This window comes from Ranitomeya imitator, chromosome 6 (assembly GCF_032444005.1).
Source record: "Ranitomeya imitator isolate aRanImi1 chromosome 6, aRanImi1.pri, whole genome shotgun sequence".
In the NCBI taxonomy this organism is placed as follows: domain Eukaryota; kingdom Metazoa; phylum Chordata; class Amphibia; order Anura; family Dendrobatidae; genus Ranitomeya; species Ranitomeya imitator.
This window is the reverse complement of record NC_091287.1, coordinates 343,359,942-343,372,131: the sequence shown is the minus strand read 5'-3', so window position 1 is coordinate 343,372,131 and position 12,190 is coordinate 343,359,942. Positions and strand designations below refer to the sequence as shown.

Below are 12,190 nucleotides of genomic sequence, written 5' to 3'. Positions count from 1 at the left end.
GTTTGCTTAGCCTTTACTGGCTAGTTTACAGGGGAACTCCAGAAAAATATTGACATGGGGAACCCCTATAAAATCAAACCAGCAAAGGCTAGACAGACAGCTGCGAGCTGATATTAATAGCCTGGGAAGGGGCCATTTATAATGGCACTCCCAGGCTAAAAACATCAGCTCTCATCTGCCCCAGAAAAGATGCATCTCTAAGGCTGCCGTCACACTAGCAGTATTTTGGTCAGTATTTTACATCAGTATTTGTAAGCCAAAACCAGGAGTGGGTGATAAATGCCGAAGTGGTGCATATGTTTCTATTATACTTTTCCTGTAATTGCTCCGCTCCTGGTTTTGGCTAACAAATACTGATGTAAAATACTGACCAAATACTGCTGGCGTGACGGCAGCCTAAGATGTGCCAATTCTGGCACTTAGCCTCTCTCTTCCCACGTGCACTGTAGCGGTGGCAAGTGGGGTAATATTTGTGAGGTTGATGTCACCTGTGTATTGTCCGTGACATCAAGCCCACGGCTTAGTAATTTAGAAGCGTCAATAAGACGCCTATCCATTACTAATCCTGTAGTTATTTAGTAAATAAAGACACAACCAGAATAAAGTCCTTTATTTGAAATAATGACACAGACTCCTTTATTAATCTTAATTACCGTATATACTCGAGTATAAGCCGAGATTTTCAGCCCATTTTTTTGGGCTGAAAGTCCCCCTCTCGGCTTATACTCGAGTCATACCCGGGGGTCGTTAGGTGAGGGGGAGCGGGGGCTATCTAGTTATACTTACCTGCTCTGCCGCTGTCCCTGCAGTCCCTGCTTATTCCAGCGCTGCATCTTCTTCCTGTATTGAGCGGCCACATGGTACCACTCATTACAGAAATGAATATGCGGCTCCACCTCCCATAGAGGTGGAGCCGCATATTCATGACTGAAAATGAGCGGTAACTGTGACTGCTCAATACAGCAAGAAGATGCAGCGCCGGGAGAAGCAGGGACCGCGCCGGGAGCAGGTAAGTATACGGGGAGGGGAGCGCTGCGCGATATTTACCTGCTCCTCGCTCCGGTGCTGCTCCGTCTCTAGCGTCCTCTGGCAGTGACGCTCAGGTTAGAGGGCGTGGTGACTTAGTCAGTGCGCGCCCTCTGCTGAGCGTCAGTGCTGGAGACGGAGCCGCAGGAGGAGCAGGTAAATATTGAAAGCGCCGGGGGTCCTGAGCGAAGAGAGGTGAGTATGTGATTTTTTTTTTTTTATTGCAGCAGCAGCATTCTATATGGCACAGCTTGATAAGGAACATCTATGGGGCTATAATGAACGGTGCAGAGCATTATATATGGCACAGCTTTATAAGGAGCATCTATGGGGCCATAATGAACGGTGCAGAGCATTCTCTATGGGGCACAGCTTTATAAGGAGCATCTATGGGGCCATAATCAACGGTGCAGAGCATTCTATATGGGGCACAGCTTTATAAGGAGCATCTACGGGGCCATAATCAATGGTGCAGAGCATTCTATATGGCACAGCTTTATAAGGAGCATCTATGGGGCCATAATGAACGGTGCAGAGCATTATATGTGGGGCACAGCTTTATATGGAGCATCTATGGGGCCATAATGAACGGTGCAGAGCATTCTATATTGCACAGCTTTATATGGAGCATCTATGGGGCCATAATGAACGGTGCAGAGCATTATATATGGCACAGCTTTATATGGAGCATCTATGGGGCCATAATGAACGGTGCAGAGCATTCTATATGGCACAGCTTTATATGGAGCATCTATGGGGCCATGAACGGTGCAGAGCATTATATATGGGGCACAGCTTTATATGGAGCATCTATGGGGCCATAATGAACGGTGCCTAGCATTATATGTGGCACAGCTTTATATGGAGCATCTATGGGGCAATAATGAATGGTATGGAGCATCTATTTTTATTTTTGAAATTCACGGATAGCTGCTGCATTTCCTACCCTAGGCTTATACTCGAGTCAATAAGTTTTCCCAGTTTTTTGTGGCAAAATTAGGGGGGTCGGCTTATACTCGGGTCGGCTTATACTCGAGTATATACAGTAAACCATAATTACTGAACGCCTAATCCCCGAATCCCTCAATCTCCTGCAACAAAAATAAAACAAACCAACACACATACCTGTCCGCCGTAGTCCATTTACCGAGTGTCCCACGACGATGTCACGTGTAGAATAGTCACATGCTCTACACGGTCTCTGGTCATACACTGAGAGTTCAACGTAGTTCGTGCTCTCATGCAAGACACTACCACTCTGAGAATTTTCTCATGCAGCGGTGCCACAAGTGACAACACGAACTCCGGTGACCTCCATGGCCGCGCAGTGATACACTGCATTAGGATACCTTCTGTCACTGTATCACCGGAAGTCTGGTAGAGCGGTCATGTCTCCCGATGTAACTGTTCTGCAAGTGAGATTGCCATGGGACACTCGTTATTAAATGGACTACGGCGGACAGGGAGTATGTCTGTTGGTTTATTATTTTATTTTTATTGCAGGAAATCGAGGGCGTCCGGGAATTAGGTGTTTGGTAAGTATGAATGTGTTGTTTTTTTTGTTTTACAATTGAACACCATCACCGGATGATAGGACTACTACTCTCCCATCATCGGCTCATGCTGTCACTGTTATATGTGACACCAAACATATCCGGATGGGAGTGGTAGCTCGATGTGACACCAGACATAGCCCGATGTGACTGTTCTACAAGTGAGATCGCCGTGGGACACTCGTTATTAAATGGACTACTATGGACAGGGAGTACACTGTGTTCCAAATTATTATGCAATTTGGATTTAAGGGTCATAAAGATTTAATTGTTTTTCTAGTAAACTCGTGGATGGTATTGTGTCTCAGGGCTCAATGGATCACTGAAATCAATCTTAAACACGTGTGATAATTAGTTTTCTAGGTGATTCTAATTAAAGGAAAACTGCTTAAAAATGATGTTCCACATTATTAGGCAGGCCACAGGTTTCAAGCAATATGGGTAATAAAAAGGATCTCTCTGCTTATGAAAAGCGTTAAATAGTGCAATGCCTTGGACAAGGTATGAAAACATTAGATATTTCACGAAAACTTGAGTAATCATCATACTGTGAAGAGATTTGTGACTGAAACAGCACAGACAGAGTTCATGCAGATAAAGGCATAATGAGGAAGGTTTCTGCCAGACAAATTCATTGGATTAAGAGAGCAGCTGCCAAAATACCAAGCAGCAAACCGTTATTTGAAGCTGCTGGTGCATCTGGAGTCCCTCGAACCTCAAGGTGTAGGATCCTTCAAAGGCTTGCTGTGGTGCATAAACCTACTATTCGGCCACCCTAAACAGTGTTCACAAGCAGAAACGGTTGCAGTGGGCCCAGACATACATGAAGACTAATTTTCAAACAGTCTTGTTTACTGATGGGTGTCGAGCAACCCTGAATGGTTCAGATGGATGGAGTAGTGGATGGCCACCATGTCCCAACAAGGCTGCGACGTCAGCAAGGAGGTGGAGGATATCACATAAGGGAGTTTCAATTAAGAAAAAGACCCAAAAAAGAGTGTTTATACAAAAAATACAAATTTATTTAGACATAAAATATACAAAATTATAACAAGGTAGAGCTAACCCTGCAGGATGGGGGAAATAGCAGTCCGCACTTCACTATGGTATCAATATAAGCAATATATAGCTAATTTCAAGTAAAAAGTATCAGGAGACATTTCCTATTAGATACCATCATATAGTCAAAGGCATTAAAGCAGCACAGATGTAGAGAGATCTCAATTAGCCTAATGAGGTCAGTGTAAATCCATCGACAAAGTGGCATAGTGCAAACCGATATCAGCAAATGCTGTGTCTAGGGATGACGCTGAAATATCAAATAGGCGATAAATATAATGCTTGCATAAATTACTTATTAGGAAGTGTGGTAGCCGGACCCCTGCGGCAGGCAGGGGTCCGGCTACCACACTTCCTAATAGGTAATTTATGCAAGCATTATATTTATCGCCTATTTGATATTTCAGCGTCATCCCTAGACACAGCATTTGCTGATATCGGTTTGCACTATGCCACTTTATGTCGATGTATTTACACTGACCTCATTAGGCTAATTGAGATCTCTCTACATCTGTGCTGCTTTAATGCCTTTGACTATATGATGGTATCTAATAGGAAATGTCTCCTGATACTTTTTACTTGAAATTAGCTATATATTGCTTATATTGATACCATAGTGAAGTGCGGACTGCTATTTCCCCCATCCTGCAGGGTTAGCTCTACCTTGTTATAATTTTGTATATTTTATGTCTAAATAAATTTGTATTTTTTGTATAAACACTCTTTTTTGGGTCTTTTTCTTAATTGAAACTCCCTTATGTGATATCTGTAGTATTAGAGTGATCCACGTTAATGGATAATTGTTGGTGGAATTAGATGTTCTAAGGAGGTGGAGGAGTCTTGTTTTGGGCCGGAATCATGGGGAAACAGCTGGTAGGGCCCTTTAAGGTTCCTGAAGGTGTGAAAATGACCTCTGCAAAGTACAGTATATTGAGTTTCTGACTGACCACTTTCTTCCATGGAATAAAAAGCAGAAACGTGCCTTCAGGAGCAAAATCACCTTCAATGCTCCATCTCGTGCTGCAAAGAATACCTCTAAGTCATTGGCTGCTATGGGCTTAAAAGGAGATAAACTCATGGTGTGGCCACCATCTTCCCCTGACCTCAACCCTATAAAGCAGAGGTCCCCAACTCCAGTCCTCAAGGCCCACCAACAGGTCATGTTTTCAGGATTTCCTTTGCATTGCACAGGTGATGCAATTATTACCTGGGCAAGACTAAGGAAATCCTGAAAACATGACATGTTGGTGGGCCTTGAGGACTGGAGTTGGGGACCCCTGCTATAAAGAACCTTTGGAGTACCATCAAGCAAAAGATCTATGAGGGTGGGAGGCAGTTCACATCAAAACAGCAGCTCTGGGAGGCTCTTCTGACTTCATGCAAAGTAATACAAGCAGAAACTCTCCAAAAACTCACAAGTTCAACGGATGCAAGAATTGTGAAGGTGATAACAAAGAAGAGATCCTATGTTAATATGTAACTTGGTCTGTTAGGATGTTTTAGATTTAAATAGCTTTTTTGTTCAGTGAATGTGACCTCCTAATGCTGCAAATTCCACAATTGAGCATTTTCAGTTCTTTAAAAATGTTTAGAAATTCTACTGTGCCTAATAATTTGGAACAGCGCATTTTGAGTTTTTATTCATTTTGGAGATTATACTGTTATCATTGGGAGGTTTCGTCAATAAAATTTGATGTATACTCTTAACGGGTGATGGCTTTTATTAGCCTGACTGTCATTTGCACCGACCATTTAGGAAAATCCGAGAAAAATGTAATTTGCATAATAATTTGGAACATGGTGTTGGTTTATTATTTTATTTTTATTGCAGGAGATTGAGGGCATCGGGGAATTAGGTGTTTGAGTATGAATTTTTGTTTTGTTTTTGTTGTTGTTTTACAATTGAACACAGTCACCGGATGATGGGACTACTACTCCCATCATTGGCATATGCTGTCACTGTTCTATGTGACACCAGACATAGCCGGATGGGAATACTAGTCCCATCAGACGTTGCCTGGGTACACACAGACACCTGCAGACAGACACCCAAACACACACATACAGTCACCTGCAGACAGACACACTCACAGAGACACCCACACACAGGCGCCCACCCGCACTCATTCTCCGCCCGTCCGCACTCATTCTCCTCCCACCCACACACTCTTCCTCCTTCCTTTCTGCAGCGTTTTTGGCACGCAAATCCAGAGCAAATCCACAGACCTGCAGTTTAGCTGCAGATTTGGCTGACTCAATGTAAGTCAATGAGTGCAGAAACACTGCAGATCCGCAAAAAGAATTGATATGCTGCGGAAAATAAAACATTGAGAATCAGCATGTGCACACCAATTCTGGGTTCCCATTGATTAACATTGCGTGAGCACTCTTTGCGGATTTGGTGCAAATCCGCTCTGAAAAAATGCTGCAGATCCGCAACAAAATCCGCAACGTGTGCACATAGCCTTAAGGAAATGGTCCACCACTTGGACAACTTCTTCTCATACCCGTTGCTAGTCCCTCATAAAATTATAAAACTTATTCTCTCCTCCTGTGCTGGTGCTGTTCCCGTGGTATCAGCACTAGGTCTCCCGGGGTTCCCGTGCTGTTGTTGTGACACATGATGCTGGTGTCCCTGTCCCCCGCCTCATGCCGAATTGAGCAGGGACAGGAAGTCAGAGACCAGCTGCAGCCTGGACTTCCTCTTCATGTTTGATTTGTCTGAAGGCGAGGACAGTGACACCGACGCTGATTGGGCGCCAGTGTCATGTGTCACAACAGCCGCACCTTCGCCCCGAGACCTGAAGTGCTGACATCTTGGGAACGTCACCAGCACAGGAGGGGACTAAAGGTGGTATTATTTTATGGGGGCCAGACATTTGGATCAAATGCCATTAAAGCGGTTGTCTGGTCTCATATCATTGATAACCTGTCATTACAATAGCTCTCCAATATCTGATCAGCTGTTATAGAATAGGAACATATCTGCATGACTTGGCAGTGGCTGCTAAATATTTTATGGGACTATGCTATGCAGTTTCATTAAGTGTTTACATCCGGCCACTGCTGGAGCTAATAACTGATCGTTGTTGGTGCTGGATGTCTCTATTCTCAGGATAGTAAAAACATCGGATAAGCTCGCTCTAACTGTCCAACAAAGATCTGGGTGCTCTGGAGAATGATGCGGTCGTAAATGTATTAAAAATACTTCCAAATTGATGGAGATGATGATGAAATCTCGTTGTAATTTTTATTACTGCATTTAGACCGACGTGTGTAAAACTGAAAAGACGGACATTTCGGCTATGTAACACCTTTTTCGAGGTAGCACTAAATGAGTAAATAAACAGAAAATTCAATAAAAGTACTATAATGATAAACAAAATGCATTATAATAACAAAATAAAATATGTATCTTAAACCGCAGGTTACAGTGTTTACAAACATTATAGGGATCCATTATAATGAGGGTATAATCCCAAGTGAATGATGCTGATAACAGGATACTGTTTCTTCACAAATATACATGCAGCCATATTGGGATATGATTTCTAGAGGCAGTTTTAAAGGTGTTGTCCGCTACTAGGGCAACCCCTTGATCTAAATGTCTGGCCCCGATAAAATAAGAAAGCCTGTTCCCTCCTCCCGTGCTGGTGCTGTTCCAGCGATGTTGGCGCTCGCAGTCCTGGGGTTTATGTGTGGTTGTGACATGTAAGCCCAGCGTCCAATCAGCACTGGCGTCACTGACCCCGCCTTTGTACGAATTGAACATGAAGAGGAAGTCCAGGTTGCAGCTAATCTCACTTCCTCTTCATGTTCATTTCATTCAAAGGTGGCGATAGTGATGTCAGCTTTGATTGGGCTCAAATGTCCTAACAGCACAAGATCCCCAGGACCGCGCGTGCCAACACCACAGGAATGTCAGGTGATTATAGGCTTTTTAATGTTATCGGGGCCAAACATTTAGATAAAAAATAGTTTGTCTGAAGAGTGGACAACCTCTTTAAGTAACTTTAACCAACGATTGTGTTTTCTACTCTTCGCCACGACAGCACCCACTGGAGAGAGGAATCCACCCTATAGGAACAGGAAACCTACAGAAAATAAAAGGGGGCTGACCGCCTCTCCTCAGTTGGTTTCCTGTTCCTACGGGAACTGTAGGATTCTCCTACAAGAAGACATACCTGGGCCAGTGCATGCCACCTGTGCGGTTTCCGTGAGAACGGCAGGGGCTGCGGTCCAGCGGCAGTGTCGGGGGAGTTCCGTTTGACGGCTCCCTTCTTGTCTGGTGGGATGGAGTGATGACCGGGTCTGGGAGGGCCGCCCGGTCTCTCAGGAGACTCGCAGTCCGGTGCATGGAGCACATCCCTAACAGCCCCAGGGGCGGCCCAGGAGTGGAGCAGGGCCCGACCGACATAGCGGTCGCACTGGGTGAAAAACAGCGCTCCGGGACGCGGCCCGGTGTGGGAATCCAGGTCCACGTATGCGCCGACTGACACAGATGCTCTTACCCCAGAAGTGAAGATGGAACTTCGGTGCACACAGGCCGAGGTACAAGCCGTGGGGGAAGCGCTGATAGGTTCATGCGCAGTACACTGCAGCTGCTGACCCGGAACTAGATGGGGACTTCTGGGTCACAAAAAAAAGTGATTGATATATATATATTTATATATATATATATATATATATATATATATATATATATATATATATATATATATGCCTAAGGGGTACTTCCGTCTGTTTCTAACTTCCGTCTGTCACGGAAATCACAGGTCGCTGATTGGTCGCACGACCAATCAGCGACAGGCACAGTCCGGCCGCGAATTGGCCCCTCCCTACTCCCCTCCATTCAGCAGCCACATAAGGTTTTAGCAGTCCGTTGCACGGAGTGCATTACACCACGGCAGAACGCGGTGTAACGCAGTCCTTTAACGCTGCTGTTAACCCTGTGTGACCAACTTTTTACTATTGATGCTGCCTATGCAATGGCTGTGCAATATACTGCGTGGCTGGGCAATATACTACGTGGCTGTGTTATATACTACGTGGGCTGTGCTATATACTACTATACATATTCTAGAATACCCAATGTGTTGGAATTGAGCCACCATCTAGTTTCTCTATAAAAGCGCAGCATCGCTGGTAGTCGGCGATGCAATTATGTCATCCCCAGGCCAGATCACGAATCCTCCAGCAGGGAACTCCGCAGGCAGAGGTTCCACAGATGCCAGTCGCACGAGTGACGCAGCGGACTCCAGATTCAGGACTGTACCTCGGCCTCACGATCCGGTACCGATAGCTTCACTGGGTGAGTGTTTAAAACCTATTAAGCTGACATCCCTTTTCTCTCTCGCGTATCCCCCCTCTTTCAGGCCTAGAAGAAGCAAAAATCAAAACAAGCAGTGCGCCTTATGCAGTCAACCTCTCCCTGATTTTTACCCCAAGAAGCTATGTAAGGAATGCATCAGTGAGACCATGCAGGGGCAGCGATGTCAGTTACAGACATACGTGCTATAATTAGAGAGGAGTTGCGAGCTATTGCCCATCCTAACACAGCCTCAGAGAGTAAAAGCAAAAAGAAAGTAGCTTCCAGCTCGGAATCTGATAATGACCAGGGAATAGCCGCGGACTCCTCACACGCATCCTCTTCATCATCAGCATCAGAAATTGAAGGGGCTATCATGCTTCCCCTTGGATAGGGTAGATAACTTAGTGAAATCAGTAAGAAACACTATGGGGTGTGAGGAGACAACAGGTGCTCAAACCATGCAGGACATAATGTTTGCGGGTTTAGCAGAGAAGAAAAGGAGAGCCCTCCCGGTCATTCCGGCGGTGAAAGCCTTGATATAAAGAGAATGGGAAAAGCAAGACCAGAGAAGCTTCCTCCCATCAGCCTCAAAAAGAAAATATCCATTTAGTGATGAAGAGCTACTAACGTGAGCTAAAGTCCCTAAGGTGGGCACAGCCATTGCCTGTATTTCTAGACAATCCACACTACCAGTGGAAGATGTGGGCCTGCTTTCCAATCCTCTTGACCGCAAGGCAGAATCATCATTAAAAAGGTCATGGGAAGCAACTAAGGGCATATTTAAACCAGCAGTGGCCAGTACATGCACCTCCAGATCAATGCTCGTATGGATTGAGCAACTGGACCAACAGATTGAGAAAAAAGTCTCTAGAGATAAACTGCGGGATGCTATTCCTTTAATTAGAGGGGCAGCAGCCTTTATGGCCGATGCATCAGCGGACACACAACGCCTTGCAGCGAGATCTGCAGGTCTGGTAAATAATGCCAGCCGGGCTCTGTGGATGAAAAGTTGGAAAGGGGATACACAGACGAAATCAAAGATCTGCGCTATCCCATGTGAGGGTGAGTTTCTCTTTGGGAAAACCTTAGATGACATACTCACCAAGGCAAAAGAAAGGAGAAAGGCTTTTCCTGATTCTTCTATTCCTGTCTATAGGAGAGCATTTAAAAGAAGGCTATTTGGTAAAAGAAGACAAGCAGAAAGACCAACGAGATGGCCCACAAAGGAAGAGAAACAGAGGGGTACTATGTTTAGAGGACCTGGCTTCCGAAAGGAAAATAAGTACTAAAGAACCAGTCACCCCAGTAGGTGGTAAACTATAATTATTCTTCTCACAGAGGGAAACAATAACAGCTAATTCTTGGATCTTGAATATAATCAGGAAAGGAATAAAAATAGAATTTCTTCAGAATCCCCACGATTCATTTATTGAAACATCCCTCAATTCACCAATACAACAAAAAGCCCCTGATATAGAAATTCAAAACCTATTAGCCAAAAGAGTCTTAGTTAAGGTTCCAGAAGGGCAAGAATGTAGAGGATTTTACTCTACCGTATTCCTAGTTCCCAAGCCCGATGGTTCATTTAGAACAGTCATAAATTTGAAAAAAACGTAATAAATTTATTCAAAACCATAAATTTAAAATATAATAATCAGATCCACCATTAAGCTTCTTTTCCCAAATTGCACGATGGGGGGCATAGAAGATGCATATTACCATTTCCCTATCCATGACAGATACCAAAGATACTTCGGGGTTGAAGTAACATTCGAAGGCGAAATCTGTCACTTCCAGTATACAGCCATGTCCTTTGGCCTCTCCACAGCACCAAGAATCTTCACCAAAGTGATGTTGGAGGTGATGGCTTAAACTAGTCAAAAAGACACCTTAATTATCCCTTACCTTGATGACTTTTTAGTCGTCGGGAATTCGGGTGTCCAGTGCGCTAAATGTTTAGCTCTCACTGTCTCATCTTTACAGAATCAAGGCTGGATCATCAACTTCAAGAAGTCCAGACTTAACCCACGTTTCCTCCAGATGTTTTTAGGGTTCCATCTAGACTCCACAAGCCAAAAGTGTCTACTTCCTCAGGTAAAGATATGGCTTATTAAAAACAAAGTTACAGCTGCAATGCACAAACCACGAATGAGAAGCAATTTCATTGTTAGGATCCCTTACCTCCTGTACCCCAGCAGTTCAGTGGGCACAATACCATACTCGGATACTGCAACATCAGATTCCCTGAGAGGAAAGATTGCTACTCTGTCACCTTGAGAATAAGTTAACCTTGTCCCACGACGTCTTGACTTCTCTAATATGGTGGCTAGATAGTAACCATTTGGCGGGTGGTGTCCTGTGGGTAATAACATCATCCCATACTTTATCCACTGATGCTAGCCCCCGCGGATGGGGTGCCCATATGGGAAACAGCTTCTGCCAAGGGATATGGAATACAGAGGAACTCCAGTATTCATCTAACCTAAAAGAGCTAAATGCAGTAAATCATGTTACATCATTTTCTTCCGCAGCTACGAGGAAACATGTCAAAATTTTATCAGACAACACCACAGTAGTGGCATATCTAAACAGATAGTGGTGATACAGGTGGTGCTCGATCAGAAACTCTCATGTCTTCTGCAGTAGAAATTTTGAACCTGGCCGAGAAATATCTGTTATCCTTTTCTGCCCTTCACATCAGGGGAGAAAACAACCAACAAGCAGACTTCCTAAGTCGATATACACTACGACAAGGGGAATGGTGCCTAAATCATCGCATCTTCAAACAGTATCTCTGTGGTGTCATCCTCAAATAGACATTTTGGCACAAGGAAAAACAAACAAGTACGGAAATTTGCCTCCCTATCCTTGGCAGATCATCCAGACATTCTAGACTCTCTTCAAATTCCTTGGCGATTCAATCTGGCATACGCCTTCCCTCCAATAATACTATTGCCACAAGTTATTTGGAAAATCAGAGAGGAGGAGGCAAGGATAATACTAATAGCACCATTTTGGCCCAAGAGACCATGGTTCTCGTGGCCACAAACCATGTCGATATCAGACCCCTGGGTCCTCCCCTCAATCCGCAACCTACTCTATCAGGGACCTTTCTTCCATCCTCAGGTGGACAGTCTCCACTTGACGGCCTGGAACTTGAAAGGCAGATACTAAAATCATGGGGTTTTTCAGAAGGATTAATTGGTACACTCCTGCAGAACAGGAAACAGTCTACTACAAA

General features: G+C 44.3%; 1 protein-coding gene across 1 annotated transcript in view; it reads left to right on the top strand.

Moving 5' to 3' along the window:
* Positions 1–12,190, top strand: part of CTDP1 (CTD phosphatase subunit 1) — a 193,930-nt gene that overhangs the window by 164,424 nt on the left and 17,316 nt on the right. The gene's annotated exons all lie outside the window — the stretch shown is intronic.